Source organism: Ammospiza caudacuta, chromosome 17 (assembly GCF_027887145.1).
Source record: "Ammospiza caudacuta isolate bAmmCau1 chromosome 17, bAmmCau1.pri, whole genome shotgun sequence".
Classification (NCBI taxonomy): Eukaryota; Metazoa; Chordata; class Aves; order Passeriformes; family Passerellidae; genus Ammospiza; species Ammospiza caudacuta.
Window position 1 is genome coordinate 12,184,629 of NC_080609.1, and position 21,622 is coordinate 12,206,250.

At 39.6% G+C, this 21,622-nt stretch overlaps 2 protein-coding genes across 2 annotated transcripts in view; one reads left to right on the forward strand and one right to left on the reverse strand.

Annotated features, from left to right (window-relative positions):
• C17H7orf50 (chromosome 17 C7orf50 homolog) overlaps nt 1-21,622 on the reverse strand; it is a 120,625-nt gene that overhangs the window by 38,956 nt on the left and 60,047 nt on the right. The window lies entirely within an intron of this gene.
• GPR146 (G protein-coupled receptor 146) overlaps nt 1-21,622 on the forward strand; it is a 48,623-nt gene that overhangs the window by 7,259 nt on the left and 19,742 nt on the right. The window contains exon 2 of the mRNA XM_058815888.1: nt 14,610-14,651. The gene's annotated coding sequence lies outside the window, so the exon portion shown is untranslated. The remainder of the gene's footprint in view (nt 1-14,609; nt 14,652-21,622) is intronic.

Sequence of the window (21,622 nt, forward strand, 5' to 3'; positions counted from 1 at the left end):
ACAAATACTGTATAACCAACTATCAATCACAGCAACTTTTTATATGTTGAGAGCAGTCAGATACCAAGTGATAAAGCGAGTTCAGGCAGAGGGCATATGTTAAGCAGCTGTGAGTCCTTTACTCTGTAACCTAAAAGCTTAATGTCATTACACAGAGCTCTGATTTCTTCCTTGCCTGCCTTACACTAGAATACCCACATTATATGGAATAGAGATTATTGACTTAATGGAAGAGATAGAGCCACATAGTGACTGCAGAGGAACAAACAATGTGCTTATAAATTAGATGGAGCTTATTCTGCTCACAGTGAAAGATTACACACCCAAGTGCTGCTGTTTAGGCTCTAAAGAAAGCTTTACACTTATTAATATAAATCTCAGGTAATAGTTTTAGGAACAATTTAAACCTGCAGAAGTCAGTACTGCTGCCAAAAGACACATTCCCCATCTCCCACCTCTTCCTTGGCACAAGTGCTTGCAGAGTTTTGTAAAGCCATGTGGGCAAAAATTACCTCTCTGCCCCCTCACAAAGGTTACTTTATTACCAAATCAGTTTGTTAATTTGATTCATTGTGAACATTTCTGCCAGCAAAAGGAGGAGGTGACAGAAAGGTGGAAGCAAGTGGAGGTGCAGCTTGTGGGATCCCATTTTTTGCACCCTCTGGCTGAAGACATCATTCCTTAAAATAAATGTGAAAGTGTAAAGTACGTAATATTGCTATGTGTATCCTACCTTTTACATACTGGGGCGATGAACTGCAGCTTGTCAACTCTCAAATTATCTCAGGTCATTTGGTATTTGTTGCTCTTTAGTAGCATCATGCATTGCTGTTTTGGGCTTTTAATTATTTCCCTCTAATTTCAAAATTATGGTAGAGGTCTAGTGAAGGCAGAAAGCATCATTTTGCTTCTAAGGGTCTGAACTCAGGTGTTTCATATTATTAAAAAAATGTAAGTTTGATTTCTTGCAGACTCAAGCAAGGAAATTTAAAAAATTACAACAGACAGCCAGTATAGCAATTAATAGATGTCTAACAGTATGCAGGACTCACATTTCCACAATGCTGAGAGCATTTGTATAAGAGGGAAGTTCCCCTCTGTTCTCCACCCTCTCAGATGAGCTGCTGGTTCAGTGAGTTTCTCCTCTGGCTGCTGGAGCTGTGACTCCAGACCTGCAGTGTTTCCCTGTCCAGCACAGACTCTGGTTACCTGCCCATCAGAAACTCTGAGGCACAGCCAGGGAACAAACAGGCAGCTCCCACTGGAGCTGTCAAGGTTTTGCAGCCATTTCAAGGCACAAATCCAGTGAGAAGATGCTGGTCTCCTTCCTGCAGTGTCAAACGAGCAGGAAAATCCCCTTCACTCACTGCCTACCCATCAGTGCTCAATAAAAACATCAGAAACAAGTCTTCTGTGGCAAAAATTCGTGGGTTTTCTTGCTCATTCTGGAGTGGGTAATGGTAGCAGTCAATCATTGAAATGCTCCAGCAGTTTAACAGATGATGACTGAGTTCAAAATGAAATTTCACTTGTGTCATTTAGCTAATAAAACAAATAAATGCTGCCATCTAATAATAACTCATACCCATAATTTCATTAAGATACCTAATATAATAAAGAAAACAGGTTATCTTCATATACTGTGCAAATAAAAACATATTGCAAGATGTGGTCAAGGCAGCTCAAGAACAGCAAATGTTGCCATCCCCTGTCCTTCCCTTTGCTGCTCCTCTTGGACTTGCATCACAACATTCAGTTCAGCAATGACTCAAAACAAGTGGCCTGTTAGGAATTAACCTCGAGGATCCTTTAGAAAAGCCTCACCATTCTGTAAACAGAACATCCAAAAATCACCCAAGTCTGTAAGCTCACAGTGGGCACACACTGTGATAGGAGACACTACCAGCAGAACAGAACAGAGCAATTGTAAGAATCAACTGAGATTTTGATATCTTACTGCCAAAACTTTATTTTGGTCTATTTAAAACTCTTTGTCATAGGTAGGACACAAAAATGTCTTTTACATGCCTGTGTGTCTCTGAGTCCACTCCTGTTATTAGCTAGTTAGTAGAAAATCTTACCCTAACAGTGTGAAAAAGGAGTTCGCAGCTTCTACTTCCAGAGCAGAAAGAAGAATGGTATCTAATACCAGTGATTCAAACACTGCCAGGATCTTAAAGCCCAGCCATTGAGTTAGAAGTTAATTGACATCTTAATTGAGAATTTCCACCTGGGAACTGTGTTTATTTAGTGTCAGGACAGACTGTTCTGCTTTCTGAACCCACACACATAGAAACGTGTTTATCTCCAATTCAAACTAATATTTATCCCAAATTCAAACTGATGTTCAACTATCAAGTTATGTTTCTGCCAAATATATGTATATACATATATATATGTACTTCAGCCCATCAGTGTATCCACAGAAGAAGTAAGAACTTAAATTTGACACAGTGGTGTGACTTCCTCTTAAGTAAAAAGATAAAATAAAAAGAGTGTGAACTTCCACAGTTTAGTTGTTTCATGACAAACTAAAAAAAAATTTAAAATTAACCATTATTTTCATGGAAAGGGTTTTTTATTTTGACCACAGTACTTAGGGTCATCAGTGCAGAACTAATGACACAGAGAATTGTTCAGGTACAAAATGTCTAATTCTTCAAACATTTGGTTAATTTGTTTTCTAAACCTAAAGCAATATTTGATCAGTTGAACAAATACTTGAAATGCATTTGGCTAGTTATCTATTTAGAAAGAGAACAAGTTTATTTAAAAGGGTTTCTTTTACCCTTTGGTCACCATAGAACAAAAGTTACATTGAGCTCACAGGATTTTAGGAATTTTTAGGGGTTTTTTTAATCTGATCTCAGATTAGACTTCCTCAGAGATTATTGCTGTCAGGACACCAGTGATAATGGGAAATGTTTTAGGAGTAGGAGTGCTTTAACAGGAAAAGACATACCTGGTGTAAGAACTGATATGGCAAAACACTCTTCCTTAACCACTTAAGTAAGCAGAGCTGGTTTAGGATGTCTGTGTCATTGAGGTAAAAGGAACACACATTTGACAGTAGGAGCACACATATGAAAATACAAATATACAAAAGTTTACTAAAGACAAAATCTAAAGAAGTGAAAAGTGCAGTCATATCAAGGTTTGTTTTCAGTTTAAAACTGGCACATGTTCAAAAGACTGGAGACACAGTTGTTGCTTGAAAATGGATAATTAGCCTGAAACACCTCCTAAGCTGTTCAGCCAATAAATTTACTAGAAATAAAAGGAGAAAAATATCTAATACAGCTCCTCTTACAAGCAACTGTCAAGAGGTTTTTAGGCATTTTTATCTCTTCAGAGAGTAGATCTACTGCCAAACTGCCTGTATATCTTTCCTTTTTAAATAAAAAACTACTTTAGATCCACATTGGGAGGTGTCAGAAACATAACCCATATAACAGAGCACACAGACCTCTAAAGGCTTCTGAAATCCTTCATCCCTAGTAAAAGCCTTGTATCTTTCATTACTTTCCTTTTAGCTTCTTAGATTAAGGTTTGTATTTGGATTTCAGTCAAATTAGGCTTAATGTTCCTGGTACTGTCACAATTTCAAGTATTTTTAATTTTTCTAATTCTGTCCCAAAACTTTTAGAATTTAGAATTTTTGTCTTCCTTGCAAAGTTCTGTGGTTGCAGTAGGACACCAACTGCAGGTCCTCTGAAATTCTGAAGTTACACTGAGGGAGATGCCATTTGTGAATTCTGCTTTAGCATATGTTCACTATATAAAGTTATTTAAGTGCTGTACAATAAATAACACAGCAACATAAGCTTTCAACACATTTTGAAGTAAAGTCATAAAAACAGTCTTGTTTTGGCCAAAGTGCAAAAATTTATTCGCAACAAATGTTGCAAATAGGAAGCCACAAAATCCACTACAAAGACAGACAATTCCATAGCATTTCTGTGGCTCTTTCTCCACAATGATAAATCAGAATTTTAAAAACTAGGCCATCTAATACCTGACCTGCTGGGTTATCACTGTCTTTTGTAGCCTTGTCCCCATGGCACGTGCTCAGCTGTAGATGACAGCCAGCAGCATGAGGGATAAGCCACAGCAGCACTTCTGGTTCTTCATTAACACAGAACCCAGGGTACAAAGGGCTCCACAGCAAGTGGAGAGGAAAATGGATTTATGGTATCAGTACAGGCAATGCATTTTAAAGAGCTGGAGAGACTCCACAGTAATTAAGAACTTCTTGGGATAATCACTCACAGAGTGTATCTGGCTTGTGGTGACTCCCAGGCAGGGATCTTGCAGAAGTGAGTAATTAGAACCTATTACAATAAGATTAGGATGTCTTTGCCTGAACAAGCATTGGATATAGCATCATCCTTCAGGAAGAATGATGGGTGAAGGTGTTAGCTGCACTCCCACCAGTTCTTCTGGAAACTCTTAGGTGGAGAGGTGTCTGACAAAGCTGTAAAATTCTTTCAGTGCTCATGGGGACACTCTGGGTTACACACATACGGCTTCTGCAGTTGGTTGGTTATTTAAGGACCACTGAGCAGGGCAGGTACCACTTTGGGTGGGAAGATCTCCAGGGTTAAGTGACAGGAACACTGCTCCTGGAGTGTTTGCTTGCCTGTGTCTGTCACTACAAGCAGCACTCGTTAGTTTTGGAGCACTGGGTGTCACCAACTGCCTGGTTTGAATTTTCTATGATACCTGGATTATTTCAGGAACTTCTAGTGTAAGATGCCAGCTGGATCACTGGCTTAGGCTTTGCTTTTTAGCCTACTGAAAAAAGTGACCTGCAGTCACATTCCCTTCTCCTCAGCCTTTGAGTGAGGTGAATTGAGGAGGGGGAAGGACTAAAAATAAATGGAAAGCTCATAATGCTAATTCAGTTTTGAATGCTCACAGAGCTCACATGGCTGACATGAAATCCCTCACAATTGTGAGTAATTAAGAACTGGAACTCAACAAATAAGAAGTGTTTGTAGGCAAAACCACAACTGGATCCTCCCTTGAAGCAAAACTGTCTGGTAAGGTCTGGACTTCCATATTTTCTCATGTTATTTTCTGAAGGCATCTCAGTTCAAATTGTTTCCTGATCAAAGATAACATATGGCACCAAAAAGAAATGAGTCTCTCCAGAGCTGCCAACTCACTGCACCTTCAGCACTGAATCACAGCAGAACCTTTAAACTGGAATGTTTCTGAAATGCCAAGTCTAATGCAGATACCAACACTAAACTTACTGTGCTGTGCCCAAAAACTGCAAGAAATTAAACAAAAGAATTCATAAGCTCTACAAAGAAGATCTGTGAAGGGTACCTTACCCTGGGAACAGTATTATCAAATTAAAGAAAGGAAACATTAGCCTTTTTCTACTTTAAGAAACAGGAGGAAACAAAAATCTTTGACTACAACTCTCTTTCTCAGCATCAGATTCATTATACCAAGTAATCACAAATCTGTCTATTTCTGGTTACTGAAAGACTTGTGGGCTAATATAGGGGGAGAAAATCACTAAAGAAGTCAGATTTCTTCCATACTGTTCTTACAATATGGATGACACAAATGTAATAATTTTAATTTCTTCATTTGGAATGGTATCTCTCATATAGTTTGTTCTTTCTGCTCTGATTCACCCCCATATAAAAACCTCCAAATTATAAAAATACATTAATATTTTAGCATTTTTGGATTTACTGCATTTTTCGTTGCTTTATCAGGCCTTAAATCCTAGGAATGCCCTTCTCTGCCTGAAAGAAGAAAATACCCTCTTATGTACCCATGCAAAAAGAACATTTGTATTCAATCCTTTTAGCTGCAAAATCAAATGCCCCTGATGGAACACAAAAAGGAATCAACATCAGACATACATTTGAAACACATTACACAAGTGATTAAAGAAAAAAGGAAGAAATCTAAAATAAACCTACTTGCATAACAGCCTGTGCACAACCCCTTGAGATTTTAGAGTGTGATAAATATGTTTCAGACTGTGCCACTAATGTGATGTTTTAATGGTGTGAGAATGATAAACAAAACTTCTTAGAGATAGATAATAAATGATAGAAGTCTGCTATACAATTCAAAGGCTCAAATAAACAAATCTGCATTGATCTTTTTCTGCCAAGAGTGGACATCTCACCAAACCTGGTGATGGATGCAAGAGAGTTGAAAATGTTGTCACTTTTTCTGGACAAGAAAGCAAAACCACAGAAACCAGCAGGAGAAGCAGCCAAGTTTAGGCACCACATTTGGCTACATATATTTATATCCTATAAATACACAGGCAGCATCTAAACAAGGATACAATTGTCATTCCCTTTGTAAGAAAATGATTAGTTGTACTATGCTAATAACATGCTCTGAAGTAGCGAGGAATCAGAATCGATTTTCATGAAGTAATACCAGAATGTGATTCCACACTTCAGTAATAATATTTTCTGCTATCAATGTGCAACAAAGATGTTTGCAGCCAAGGGATGGTCAATAGAGAGCCAGGGAATTATGCAGCATCTGGTCCAAGCCAGTTAGGAGTGAGGGCAGGGGAGGAGGACACGGACACGTTCTGAGCTACGATGGCTTACGCTGATAAGGGAACTGGCTGGAAGTACTCCTTGGATGAGCTCATTTCATACTGTGAGCATGATGCTATCACTGAAGTGCTTAAAATGAAAGCCAGCACACTGATTCCCGTTATTTTGCTTGATTCAGGGAAAAAAAAAATCTTTTACACTGAAAGAAATGAGTTTTCATTCTTATCACGAAGTGTGAGTTACACAATATATCATCACAGGAATTGCACGTCCCAAGAAAAAACTCTTGATTTCATTTAATTTAAAATGAGACAGAACTGGGTCAATTTGATATACCATCATGACTGCTTTGTTTATCAACAAAAACCATGTACTATTGCCCATAACTCAGTTTTAAGAGTATATTATCTCGCTGTTTTATAATCAAGATTGTTTTTACTACTGGAAATTATATAAGCTTGGACAAGGATAACATTCAACATTATCAACTGGAAGGCACCAGAGTTATGATTTCTAGGCACAAGTTGTAATTGGATTGGAAGGCAAAGTTCAAGAAAACAGTAATACTCTTGTGTATTAACAGAAGGCCTGTTCTGCTCTGTAGTGCTCTACCCAAGGCCATTTCCTTCCTTAATATTAAAATTCTAATCAGCCTTCATTTCATCTGCAAAAATTTATGACCTAGTCCATGTTCTGTGTATAGATTTAGAAACAAACAGACCTGGAATATGAGACCCAGCATGTTATAAATTCTCAATTCAACTATAAAAATCTGTACCAGCACAGGGGGAGAATGTTTAAAACACACTGAGTTCCCCACTGTGCCACACAGTGAATTATGGCTATGAACTCTGCAAATGTCTTAGTCTCTTAATACAGCTGTATTAATTCCAGATTTGATATTAAGATCCTAGATATCAAACCCTGAGGAAACTGGACTCACTGTAGAAGATATGGAAATGGAGAACTATAACCACAAGAAGAAATTCTTCACAAATTTACCTTCAACAGTGCTTTCCAAACTACAGGGCACTCGCTGCAAGCAATGTGCCTGTTTATTCTGAGTGGTTTGTAGGAGCTGCCAGAAAACCTGAGCATGTTCTCCTAAGCACTGCTGCTGTTTAAGTCAGTGCCTTTGGCAGGATCTGTGTTTGAGGATTTCCAGAATACTGGAAAGTAAGCTGCTGCTTCTAAACAGAGAAAATAGTTAGCTCACTCAAACCCTTAGCTGTTGGGTTTTTTTTTTTTGCTCTCAAGGAGACACCTCTGACTTGAGTATCATATCTCAAAATTAAGCCAACAGCAAAGACGAGGAAAAGGAAGTTTGGGAAACGGAACAAAAGAATGTTTACTCTGCAAGGTAAATCAGGGAAATGGCTAGAAGGGCAGAATTACAAACCTAAATGCTTGAGTCTCCAAACAAAACATTAAAACATGAAGCTCACTCTTCAAAAGAGCAGCAACAAACCCTGAGGATCACAAGTGTAAGGGTACGCATCGTCTTCATGCCTCGACATAGCTCCAGAGTCGGTATTTATGTCAAAACAAATGGGTGGGCCACTGAGAACTGTGATGTGGCAAATCAACCACACCACTTCCTCCTTGTTGCAAAATCCCATTCTTCTTTTCTGTCTCAACAATACATTCAGCCCACCTCCAGCTTCTCCCTGCTGGAGCACTACACCACTCACCATCCTCTGCTCAAACTCCCTTCCGCAATCCTTCCCCTCTGGGGGAAGGTGCACACCTCCCAGTCAGCAACCTCTGCTGCTGAGGACAGGCTGGAAGGCAGCTCTGTGTCGTTAGCTGAGAGATAACCATGTGCCATCAGGCAGGTACCAGCACAGGAGGCAATGCAGGCATCCCAGTGACTGGAGGTGGTCACATTTGGCTGGTGGCAGGAAAGTGCCCACGTTCAACGCGCCAGGAGAGCCAGGGGCAAACACATCCCCCATTTGGAGCTGCCTGGCCACACATGGTGCCATCGAGCTGTCAGCAGGTCACAGAAAGTGCTCTTCAGCCATCAGCTCTGCAGATCTGACAGAGATGTGTGAAATGTCAGCTCTCTGTGTGAATATAAATAAACTCAGGTCAGCCTTCAAGGCTGGGACATTGAAGTCTAATATGGGATGGGTTGAATCTTAGGGTGCATAAATAATTTTCAGTGACCATGTCAAAAAAAGGAAGGGATGGTGAAGTGCAAGAAACTGCTCCAGCTGGTCATGGAACCACTGCTAAGGAATTCAGCCAAGTCCCCAGGCCACAGCACTGCCTTCAGACACCAACACCAGCTTTTAAATCCAGAATGGCTCCACTGCCTTACACTAAAGTCAGAACCAGTTTGTTACAATACGCTGGGAGGGAGAGGAAATAGGAGGAAAAGAAACCTCACTCAGTCCATGCAGGTTGGCAGGAAGTGGAATTGCCCAAAATCCATCAACTGAAATTGCATGTTAATTGTAAGGTAATTTTCAGTATTTGAATACCATTTCCTCTGCACTTTTCCACTCCACAAGACAAACCTGACAATTAGAAGGAGCTCTGTGGGTGCCCTCACACTGATCCGCCTGCAGGTTACCAACACACAGGTGTTGATTTGCCAGACTTAGCATCCTGCAGATGCTGTTCCAGCAGGTGCTGCTGGGGCCACTTCTATTTCAGACTGCACAAGCAGTTCACTGACTGCCCAACAGCTCTAAACTACATTTGGGAAAGCATCCCAGCTCTCAAACTTTGTTTAGTCTCTCTGAGAATCTAAGAATAACTAAATAAGAAAATTTATAAAATATCACTACAAACAAGCAGTTGTAGAAAGTGGAAGTTAAGAATGTAATTAGATTATGACATTTATAAACTTAATCATAAAAATATAATTCTAAAAATTAGAGCCTGTAAATGAATCCTCATTTATGTAACAAGCAATAAAAAAATCTCATAGGACATATTAGCAATTGAGACTGACCTTCAGTGACTGGGTACATAAGCAAACCCTCTTGGGTGATTTTTCACTTCTGCTATGTCTCAGTCTCTTCAATAAAAGGTGGGTTTGCAGATGCTGGGGAATATTTGGGTTTTTTTGTATTTAATGGACTACAGCCATGGCAAAGACTGTTTCTCTTTTTCTTTCTTTTTTTTTTTTAATTTTACACATCTAAAGGTATCTTTAAAGATCAAGTATTTTTAGAAAGGATATGGCACAGCTTTTATTCTGCCTGCTTGTTGCATAAGATTTCTCTAATGCAACAAGTTACAAGGAAAGACACTAAACTCTGACATCAATATTACTGTTGTGGAGAGCAGACACACAGTAGTGAAGGCAGCATCTGCCACTTGGAAACCAGCTGAGTGACTTCAAACCTGGCACTTGTGCAAATCTGTGTGTACTATAATCTAACATAAAAATATTAATTGAGAAGCATATAAAGTTAGGCTTGTCAGCCTTAATATTTTATGGTGATTTGAGTAGGGCCAGAGAATAAGATAAGTATCTTTACAAATCCAGTTGGCTTTACTTCAAATGCAAAAGTTTCTAAGCTGCACAAGAACAGGAGCCCTTTAAAATCAAATTTTGGGTGCAAAGCCAACTGAGTACTGCTCATCATCTTGTACTCCAAATCCTGTCTGCAGCAACCGTTTTTGGTGAGCTCACTGTACTTCCCTGAAATACTGTACAACATACAATTATTTTTGCAAGAATCTGAGGGTTTTTTTGTATCAGAGCTACATTCATCTCAGGGACAATCTCTAATTATTGTATTTAAAACAAGTTCTGATTTTTTAGGTTTACACTGATGAAATATTTTCATTGGCACTGATAAGTTAAAGATTACTGGAGATTTCTTTGCAGCTTTTAATCAAGCTGGTCAGTATTCCGCATTTAACAGTGCAGATCAGCTTAATTCATTTAGCAGCTAAAACTTGGAGTGAACAATGAGTATTTTCAAAACAAATACATCAAGTTAAATTAAGCAGGGGCAGTTGTGGTTCATCTGAATCATATGGCTCCAGATTTCAAATCTAAGCTAAGGAAATAGAGGTTATGACATCCTGCAGCTGCAACAAGTCGTGTTCATAAAGCAACATTAAATCAAGACCACTTGGCCAGTTCAGGCAGTTGCTTGTGTGGAAGTGAATGATCCCATGGGAACATTAAAAAAAAAATAAAGGTTCTGGTGTCCTAGCCAAACCCCCCTTCCTTCACTTAATGCTACCAGGGACTAAGTTTCTTCAGAGCAAATGACCGTGGACGCTTGTTGCCAAGTAATTGCTACTGATTTATTTACATCCAATAACAGGGAACACCAATCAAACACTTGGCAAAATACCCGGGCAAGTAAATTAGAAATGGTCCTCCCATGCTACACAAATGCCAAGTGCCTGAGGCTGCTCCTGGGTACTCTGGTTTTCAGAAAGATCCTCTGGGTGATTTGATTGACCATAATGCCACACAAATGGCCACAGGGACACATCAGTGGCAGGGAGAAGCAGCTGGAGCTTTCTCGAGGCAGTGGTGTGGGTGCTGCAAGTTAGGGGCACAGCACTACACAGATAATCAAGTTTTCCTTCAGCAGGAAGGCTCAGGAAGGAAGAAAGGATTGGGTCTGGAAATATTATTTTCCAGTCTCCCATTTTGTAGCATTCATCCCTGGAAGTAAGGCCAGGTGTGATGGAGCTCTGAGCAACCTGGTCTGGTGTGTCCACAGCAGTGGGGATAAAGTAAAAGATCTTTAAGGTCTCTTAAAACCCAGGCAGCTCTGGGAGTCTATGATTTTAAGATCTGTTTATTGATACAATAAGTACTGATAAAATATCTGAGAGTTGGCATTTTCAATCAGAGCAGATGGAAAGACTTTTCCAAAATTTTGTGAGCAAGTACTGGTGGCTGAAGCATTTACTGCTCCCCTGAGCACCAGGGAAAAAAGTGCCTGTAGTTTTTCCCTTTTTTCTACTCTTTTTTTTCCCCTTTCTTTTTTTTAAGCAGGGAGGAAGCACAAAACAGTAGTACTGATTGAGACTTTCATGACACTATCTGGATGCCAGTGTCATGCTGTGTAAATATGTGGATCCATTAGACAATTGTTGGAAGCAGTGAATTCCAAATTTGATCTAGTGATAGGACTCCTGCTGTTTGGGAAAAAAAAATGGGGTTGCGAAACCACACAAGGAAAACACTTTAGACTTCTTAAGAAAAAAAAGAAAAGGCAAAGCACAGCGTCAACAAGGATGTCCTGGATGGCCTGCAGATCCTGACACACAGAAAAAAACACCTAAGCTCTTGGCTTTATAACTTTGTAAAACTTTGTCCAACTTGAAAGGATAAAAATATTTGCATAGAGAAAAATTCATGTCCACATGCAGAATACAAAATCTTTTCCTTGCTAAAGGACAATCTGCACCAGTGATTTGTATCTCCTTGCACATTTCTTGTGCAAGCTCCTGCTGGAACTGCAGCTGGAGCTCTCCAGAATTCCCAGTGATGCTGGCTGGGGAAGGGAGTGGTACTTAACTGCCTTCCTTTGCTTTGTGCTGGCAAAGCAGCACTTCTTGCATGTAGTACTTAATGGCCTAAAACACACGTTGAAATTAACTCCCTCATTAGCTACATGGCTGTTACTCCTTATCACTTTCATTTCTCTTAATTATAGCACTGCAAAATTTTATGTTCTGATTCAGAATTCTGCATGATTAATACAATACATTAATTATATTTCTTAGAATATAAAACACAGGCCTCATGAATAAAAGTATAATTACACATGACCTTTGAAATCATACTCCATTCTTTAAGCTATCTAGAAATAACTATGCTCACTCTGCCCATGCAACAATTTCATTTCAAACTGATTAACCAGCATTTTATTCCACTCAAGTTGACTACATTAAAACAAAAACCAGTTGAGTTCAGCTCCCAGCAAAACTGCAAACCCACTTTAAGGCTGTCCCTACAGAACTTGTTATTCATCTCCACAGACTTACAGATTTAAAGAGCCCTGTGTACAGCTCAGCATTCCCATTATGATTCATGTTGTGATTTAATCAATCCTGAAACATTATTTACTACATAAAAGAAATTGTACTCCAACAGCAAGGATCAGAAAGCAAAAGAATCAATGCAGGAGGGCTACTGAGGAAGGAAGGAGGAAAGCAGTGAGTCAGTCCCACGTTATCCTTGGGAGCTGCAGCAGGTCAGCAGTAGCAAAGCTGCTCTTTGGAGGCTGCTGGGTGATCACAGAGCCTTTCTGCAAGCCAGCCCTAGGAACTCCATGGGCACACAGCAGTGATCCCAGCACTGCACATTGCTGTGCGTATAAAGAAACCTGTGCAAGTGTGCCAGCTGAATTCAACAATTCCCATGTCTAACTCTAGTGATTCCCATGCCCACGTGGAGATGAGGCAACAGGACACAACTAAAGCTCTGGAGGCCTGCATTACTCAGGGGGAGCATCTCCTGCAGCCTGTCCTTACACAGCTGGAGCTCCCAGAGCTCCAGATGTGTCCCAGCTGTGTCCAGGTGGGACTTCAGCAGTGACAGGCACCAGGACAAGCTCTCCACAATCAGTTTCTGCTCTAAAGCATGGGGCAGCTGTCCCACTACTTGCCTGAATGTGACTTAAATTTGCATGGAAGTATGAACAGAACAGCTGCTCCTTCTTTGCCTGGATTTGTGTCTGATTTATTTTTGTTCTTGAGAAGTGAGGCCAGCCAGAGACTGTGATGAGCCAGCCACTACTGCAGGGTTTTACAGCCACCAGAGTTGGTGTTGGGCATTTCCACCTGTGTGGCACATCACAAAGTCATGTTAGCCATGGAAATCCCTTTCTCTTAGGACCAAGACCACATAAAAATAGTAACAGTTTGTCTTTCTATTTACTATTCTCCATCAAACTATGAAACTAAAATTGCAAGCAAAATACTGGTTGCACTGTTTGTTTTTCTTGGGCCCTTAAATGCCAACCACAAGATGTCAAACAGAGGGCAGAGAGAGGCCAAGGAGAGCAGGGGAGCTGGGGAGCCCTGACTGGAAAATGTGGTAGTAATAACCATAACTGGTGCTGATAGTAGACAAAAAATCATTTGATCAGAATGAGATCAAATCTTTTATAGACCAGCTCTGAATCTCTCAATAAAACTTTAATACAAGAAAGAATGAAGTGGCACAGACAGCTATCTTAAAACATTTTTCCCAGATTAAGTATTCTACTTACCTCAAAATTCAGTCATAATTAAGTACCATTGAACAAGTTAATCTTTATTTTTAGGGGAGAACTCAGCTACTCTTATTAAAGTTTGCCTTTCTCTACAAGTATTAGTGTTCAATCATTAATCTCAGCTCAAACCTCTTTAATTCCTTACATATGCTTGTTTGTTTTTTTTCCGTACTGCAATACATATGGAAATTAGTGTTTTATTTATTTCTTCTTCTCCTTTAGATAAGTTGGATCTTATCTAAAGATACACTGAAATGGTGGTTATAAATTTTGAGTGGACAGATATATTACACTCTTTATAATGCAATAAAATATAGTTCTCTATATTTTTTCCCCTTGGCATGCAAAGGAGCAAACACATACTCAGTAAAGTGAATTAATGTGACACTGCGTGCCAAACCCACCACTTCTAGCAGTAACAAACCAAAGTGACATTTATCGTGGTTTCCCATTACAGAACAAATATTTCATATTGGGACTGTTACATGTCAGTTTTAACCCACCAAGCATGACATTTTTAATGAGGAGAAGGAAGTTATGGGTATATTTTTAGATCAATGTGCAGCTTTTATCCAAGATCTTCAGTTCACCTCACAAGTGTAAATAAAACCATCAGCCCCACTGTGAGGCATTACAGCATCAAACACCATGAACAATTATGTTACAGCTTCTCTAATCACTGGATGAAAACACTGGGTACTGTAAATGCTACACAGAGATCGTATAGGGAGATGCAAGACACATAAATGAAAGTGATCTGTATTTACCAGATTTGATTAAATTTTATTTTCATTTCTTTCAATCACCTAGAAGTAACTGTTTCACCTTTTTTTTTCCCCTTTTCTCCTCCCAGTGGCTCCATCTCAGACTGATATTCTCCTGGGCTGCACCTCATGTAAGTAGAGCTGTAGCAATACAGTGTGATTATTACTGTGCATGCTTATTTCATCAATGTAAAACTGTGAAAATATTTACCAAAACTGGGACTTCTAGACCTGATACTTATTTCTGTAAAAAGGTACTGGATTACCAAGACTGAAGACATAGCTAAGATAAATGGTATTAACTCTCCGATTGTCCTTCTCAAAGATCACAAAGCTGCCACCTAAACAGTTTCATAAAGTTACATTCAATTTACTAAGTTTGTGAAATCTGGAAGTGTGGAAGTGTCCCATCATCCTTGATGCACTCCAGGGTTCTTTGCCGGGCAGGGAAACCTCTGGAGAAACAGCCTGGAAGCACATCAGAAGGTTTAATTGGGATTACTTCTGCAAACTGCTTCCCAAGGCATGTGAAGCAGGAATGGAGGCTGCAAAGCCTTCCTGGGAGAGCATCCTGAGGGTTTAACATGCCTTGGAAGCCCACAGCCCCTGGGAATGAGTGTCACTCACAAGGGCTGAGCAGGGAGAAAGGGAAAGGCAAAGCCAAAGCCAAGCCCTTGTTGGCTCAGCAGGGAAGATGCACCTTTAGGAAAGACTTCTAATCTAAACTTAATCTGTTTAGATTTAGAGGACAGACAGAAAACTTCATCTTGTCTTCTTCAAGAGGCCAATTAATTCCATTCATGTGAGCACTTATGGTGGAAACACCACCAAAACTCTCAGGGGGTATTTGCACACAACAAAAGAACATTCTTGGGTACAAGGGGTGGCACCTGTTCAGCACGGAGAGGAACAGGGGACTTGTACAGCCCAGTCTAATGAGCAAAGGATGAGAAGCTAGAAATTATTTAATGTTAATTCCAGCTCTGCCAGTACCAGCTGCTGTTCTGTCACCCTCAGCAGGTCACCTCATCTTTTTCATATTCTCCTATGTACAATAAACATTTTGGTGCCCAGTGCCCAACTCCCAGTTTAACATTCTAGTGAAATGCACTGCCTCCCTTTACTTTGATAAAGTACAGTCTGCATCAATAGTAATACTTCTTAAAAATATCTTTCCAACTGTTGTGAAACAGGAGCTGACTGTTTATGGAGTACTTATTTTTTATGTCAGTTTACTATAGGGCCTCTTTACCCACAGGCCTTTACAGCTGGAGGCCCCAAGGCATTTTTTGGGAGTGGAAACTTTTTGAGTTCAGCTCTTAACAAATTTCCAGCCTGCAGTATGTTTTTCATTAGTCTACATGGTGTTATAATAAATGATGCACTTCCTCTTTCATTTTATGATTTTTTCTTTAAACATACAACAATTTTTCTGTGTCTGTTTTTTATTACTTTCAATATACTCAACCACACTAATCTGAGATACTGTGTATAAGATCAGAAAGGATATACTGAATAAGATATCAGCTACAGCAAGACAAGCTTTTAAGTTTAAATTCTTCACTGAAGGCTAGTCATAAACCCATTACTTGCATGCAGCTCCGTGGGCAACCACTACTTTAGAAGCTATTGTTAAAAAAAAAAAATCTGTTACCCTAAAACCTAGACTTGGTGTAGAAGAGGCTCCTTCAGCATACTCACCTGCAAGATACGCAGCTACAAAAGTCTGATCCCACTGGCAGTTCTCCACTGCAGATCCCACAGTAGGTGTTTGTTTGCCTGCTTTAAATATATTTTTATATAGTTGATACATGCACATTTTAAGACAGCCTTCCTTCTATATTTTCCCTCTCTCTGTAATTTTCAATAAGAATGTATTCCTGGGGGCTGACAGCACCAGGAAATTCAGTCTATGCCAACAAGAAGAGATTCCAGTCAAACATCATCATGTCTGGCATACTGTGTTTCATTTACAAATCTTTGATTTTTAAATGAATGGCAGTTCAAAGTACACATGAAACACAGATACTTTCTGCTTATGTACATAGAGATTGTTAGAGATTAAACCACTTTTTAATTAAAGACTTAAGCAGGTGTCAGTTCATGGTACTCTCTGAATTTGGTTTAAGAAGATGTATGTTCCACAGTTACCCAGCAGCACATTAAATACAAGCAGAATCAAAGAGACTTTCCTAAACAAAGCCAAGAAAAGCTACTTTGTAAGAGAGTTTGAAGTTTGCTGCTACTGATCTGTCATTTATGGAATGTCACATACTTACTTGGGAAACATTTTAGAACACTTACAAAATAAACAAACCCCCAGCAAACAGCCCCGTGAGACAGAGCCCCGGGCCACACATGTTGTGCTCACTTCAGTGGCGTTTTGCTGTGCCTCTGTTTATGGATCTAACTACCCAGAGTTAATTTGCAGTATCAAGGCCTAAACCAGATAATTTCAGAGCATTCTGGACTCAAATAACAAGAGTTTAAACATGGAAATGGAACTACTTCCAAATAGTTTTTCTCTATGTCATGCTTCAGAGTGAGAGCAATATGAGTGGCACCCTGTTTCACCATTACTCAAAGATTCTTCATTTCTTTTTTTAAAAGAAAATCCAAAGATTAATTTAAAGCCATCTGATGAAAATACCTTAATATTTACCTTCATATTTTGTTGTAATATATAGTGAATTCAAGCGATTTCAAAAGTTATCCTGGATGCTATTCATTTCAGGATGTTAAATATTGGCTCTCAGAAATTTCCATTACACATTGTCTGACAATATTTGCTGCTCTGGAGTACATGAACTGACTTTTAATTCTCACAGAGGTAATGATAATAAAATTTGTAAAAGTTGGGCATAGTTGACATTTTAGAATTTCGTATTTATTGCAAGTCCCTCCTTTCCAGGTCTATAAAGTAAGTGTAAAAAATGGTTAGAACTGCCAAATGTATAAATTCTCTCAATCCTTTCATCAGTTACAGCTATTCTCAGGCTGGTCTCCTAATCACCCTTTAAAAATGAGGGCACCAGGACATCTTGGCAGCAGTGTTACAGCTGACACCTGAGGACAGTAAAGGAGCACACCTGTAATCCTGGGATTTTAGAACCAGTAAATCACAAGCTGAAGTCCCAAACCAGGAGCAGGCCATTCCAGAGCTGTGGGGGAGGCAGAGCCAGGATCCACCAGCTGCAGTCAGGGGGATGCAGGACAAGCAGGGCACAAAGATCAGAACAAAGGCTGCTGACCAGCCAGGGCTGTCATCTGCAGCAGTGAAATAGCAGCCTACATCCCAAATGCTGCTTTATGGCAGCCACAGCACGGCTGCAAAGGCAGAGTTTAAAGTGGCACAGGATGGTTAACATCAAAGCACAATTTCTGGAGTTTCAACTGATCCTAAAGGGAGGACTGGGCACTGTTGTAAAAACCAGCTTTCCCTTTTGCAGTTACCTTCCCCTACTTCTTTACTTTATTATAATATGGCATATAAAGAAATCTAAAAAATAAAAGATAGTAGAAACCAAGATTTGTTTGCTTCAGCAATAAGGTACAAATCTGGAGTAACCATGAAGGCTCAAATTATAAAATATCCGCCAGTGCAACACATGGCTCCTGAATTTTATCAAGCTGGCTGCAGGCAGTGTAAGGAATCTCCCTTTGCCAGGAAGGAAAAATGCCTAAATTCACATGAGATTCTTTTGTGCAGGCACAGGTTACAAAGTGGGGTTTTGTATGGCTGCTCCACCTCCAGCTTTATTTGCTGGGAGCTGGTTATGTAACTAACACAAAAGAAAATAACCATTTCTGGGTTGTTTTCCTTTGCAAGCCCTGGGCTGCCAGGAGGAACTCAGAGAATTCAAAAGCAGCTTCCCTTCTGTTGCTCTTTTGGGTGTTTCTCTTTGAAGTGGCACCCTGAGTGGCTGCTCATTCACCAGTTTTGTAGGTAGCCTTTAAAGAAATACTTTCCACCCTTCAAGCTTAAGTACAGAAACATACAATTAATTAAACCAAGTTAGTGGTGTTATTATTTCAGCCATTTATTTCTACTTGGTGTCAGACTCTTAAGACGAAAGGACTCTTTGTAGTAGGATTTCAGACACTCTGGGGAAAATTGTGAACTTTAAGACTGATCTGATCTGGTTCGTGCAACACACGAACAATCTAAGGAAATCATTTAGCTACTGCTTAAAGGAAAATTCATTCTAAAAACCAGAAACAGTCAAACTTTGCAGTGTTACTGTGCTCTATTTAACTGATGATTTAACCCTTTGTTTTGACATGCTGGTTTTTAATCACTTTTTCCCCATCAAAAGAATACTCAGCATAAAATATGGAATTTATGCAGAGTAGAGTTCCTGACTAGGAAATCTTTGGTAACAGATAAATGAACCACTAAGCTGCCAAATAGCTCTAATGCAACAAAAATTGCATCTATTGCTGCTTATAATTGTAGTGGACAAACACCACATTACTAGTTTCCAAATATTTTCCTGGTGTGAAATGTTTGTAAACCAATCTCTTTCACCGGTACCAAACTCCAGGAACACTCTCCAAGATGGTTTTAGTCCTTAAATTAAAAAAAAATAAATCTCACATTATGAAGAATTACTATGCAGAAAAGATCTCAGTGAATCCATCTTACCATAATGGCTCAGTCCCATTTCCACACACTGTGTATGTTGTTTATTTTCATTCTTTGAGCATGGGATTTTATAGACATAATTATCTCATTTTCTCATAGTACAAACAGTCCAATTTTCATTCATTAAGGTCAACATTTTCATTGTATTCTTCCTGTTTTTTTCTTCCCTTTAAAATCTGCTATGAACAATAAATACAATAGATTTATGCCATCAAAATATCTCTTGGGGTAGAGATTTATTCATAAATTGTTTTTTCACATGAGCATAGATCAAAAGTGGCAATGGTAAAATGAACAGCTAGAGGAAATTATGTTTTAACTCCTCAATCTTCAACCTCAACTTCAAAGATTTTTGTGCAGCAATTTTCTCCAAAATCTGGAAGGCTTCAAGAAGTAATGTGCAGTCAAGCAGATTTTAGAAGCTGGTAGCACTTCATGGTCAGCTGACTGTGAAATCCTACTCACTACCACAGTCTGGAGCTTGCAAACTCGGTGCTTTGCAACTTCTTTAAAGGGTCGAAGGTTGGGGAGACTGCAGCCAAGAATTTATTAAGGAGGACAGTAATACCCTGGACTTTTTCCTTTGCTTGTGCTTTCTCCTGCTTCTCCTGTGCTGCAAAGTGAGCTGTAGTGCCTTCAGCCTGTCCTGTGAGCTTCACAAAACACACCCAGAGGGTTAAAGCCCTTCCTCCCTTCCCACCACCTGAGGTCTACAGAGGAAAGAGCTGCTGCAAGGCTGGTAACAGGAAAAGGTCAGGAGCTGTGTATTATATCCTGTGTGTTTGGATTAGCCCACAATAGCTAAACAAACTGATCTGATGTCTACTGACATTTTCAAACAGTAGCTAATAAAATTAGCCAAAGTATGCAGAGACAAAAGATGCACACAGGCACACCAAAGAACACCTCTAATACACCCACACAAGCAGTGACCTAACAGAATTTCAGCAGTTTGGCCACACCAATCAGGGTCAGATATAAAGGAACTCAAGTTAAAAAACCTGCTGACTAGAAAAGACAGATACTCCTGACTTGCTTATTATTACCATTCCTATTGATATGCAGCTATCAGGTTTTGGGCACAGACCCATGTTTTTGAAACAGAATCATGGTCTTTTCTAAATAAAGTAAAAGGCATGCTACTGACATGAACCACAAGCTTGGAATACTTTGGGAAAGCTTCTATGAATTAGCAGGGTTAGCAGGTGTGAGGGATTTCCACTAAAAATCACATGAGGATCCTGGGTCATGTCAGCAGAGGAAGGAGCTGTAAAGGAGGAGATTCCCAACCCTGTAATGATGGAGCTGGCACAAGGAGGGTAACCCTGAGCTGCCTCAGCTGCTCAGAGCACTGCAGTGCCCCTCAGGACGAGCTTTCTTGTCCCACTGGACACCAAAAGGCGCCACTCGCTTTCTGGTGGCCCTCAGCAGGAAAAAGGCTGTGCCTAGCTACGAAACATCCAGCTTCCACAGGCAGTTTCACCAGAGCTCATCTGGAACGGCCCTCAGGGAGAGCTGGGTGAATTCCTCAAACCAGAGATGCTGGTTCTGAGGAATGAATGTATGATTAATGGGGTTGCAGCACTGGTACAGTTGTGGTCGCCTTTTTAAAACTTTCCATCAAAGTTCTTGCAACCTGAAATACTGTAGCAGATGAAAAACGAAAGGGACTCAAAGCTGTGCTCATATAAAAGGCAGTGCTAAAGCAACTAACCTAAAATGTGCAAATAAGTCTTGCTTACCTCAGCTGATTTGCACATTCACTTTCATTTTTTTATGTAATTACCAAAGCATTTTCAGACTTGTTATGACCAAATATGAACTTGCTGAATATTCAGACTAAGATGAAACAGAAATAAACAGTCTTGAATGAATCCCATTAATACTACACCTTGCTTTGCACTTGAAACAGTAATACTGAAAATGAGAAGGAATGTCAGTGGGGATTGGCTTCAGTCTGTGCAGTGAACCAGGAGATCTTTGCTCAGTCTCTCTATCATCAACCACCAACTGCCTGCATTCCTTTGAAGGTACCAGCTTAAGATAAAAGTATACTGAGGAATATTTGTGATAATCCTTTAAATGAATAACCACTCTTTATAGACACTCTGCACATGGGTATGAAGGGCTGAAACACACACACTAATTCACTAATATTATAGTGATGCTTCAATGAAACCACTTCAGCTCATAAAAATAATGCTCTGGCAACCACAGTCCTGAATAACTACTTTCACTTTAACCTTGTGATTTGTTTAATCCACCTGAATCACTGAAACTGTCTAAGTTACTGCACAGAGCAGTCCTGGAAGGTGAACTTTTAAAAGTCATTATAATGTTGAACAAAATTGCACAGAACTTTGTTTTGGTCTTATTTAGCTTCTGTAAGTAAAAACTACTACTAGAATTGTCTATCAGATGTAGCAGCATGTTAGGGACATCAGCACCTTAAACATA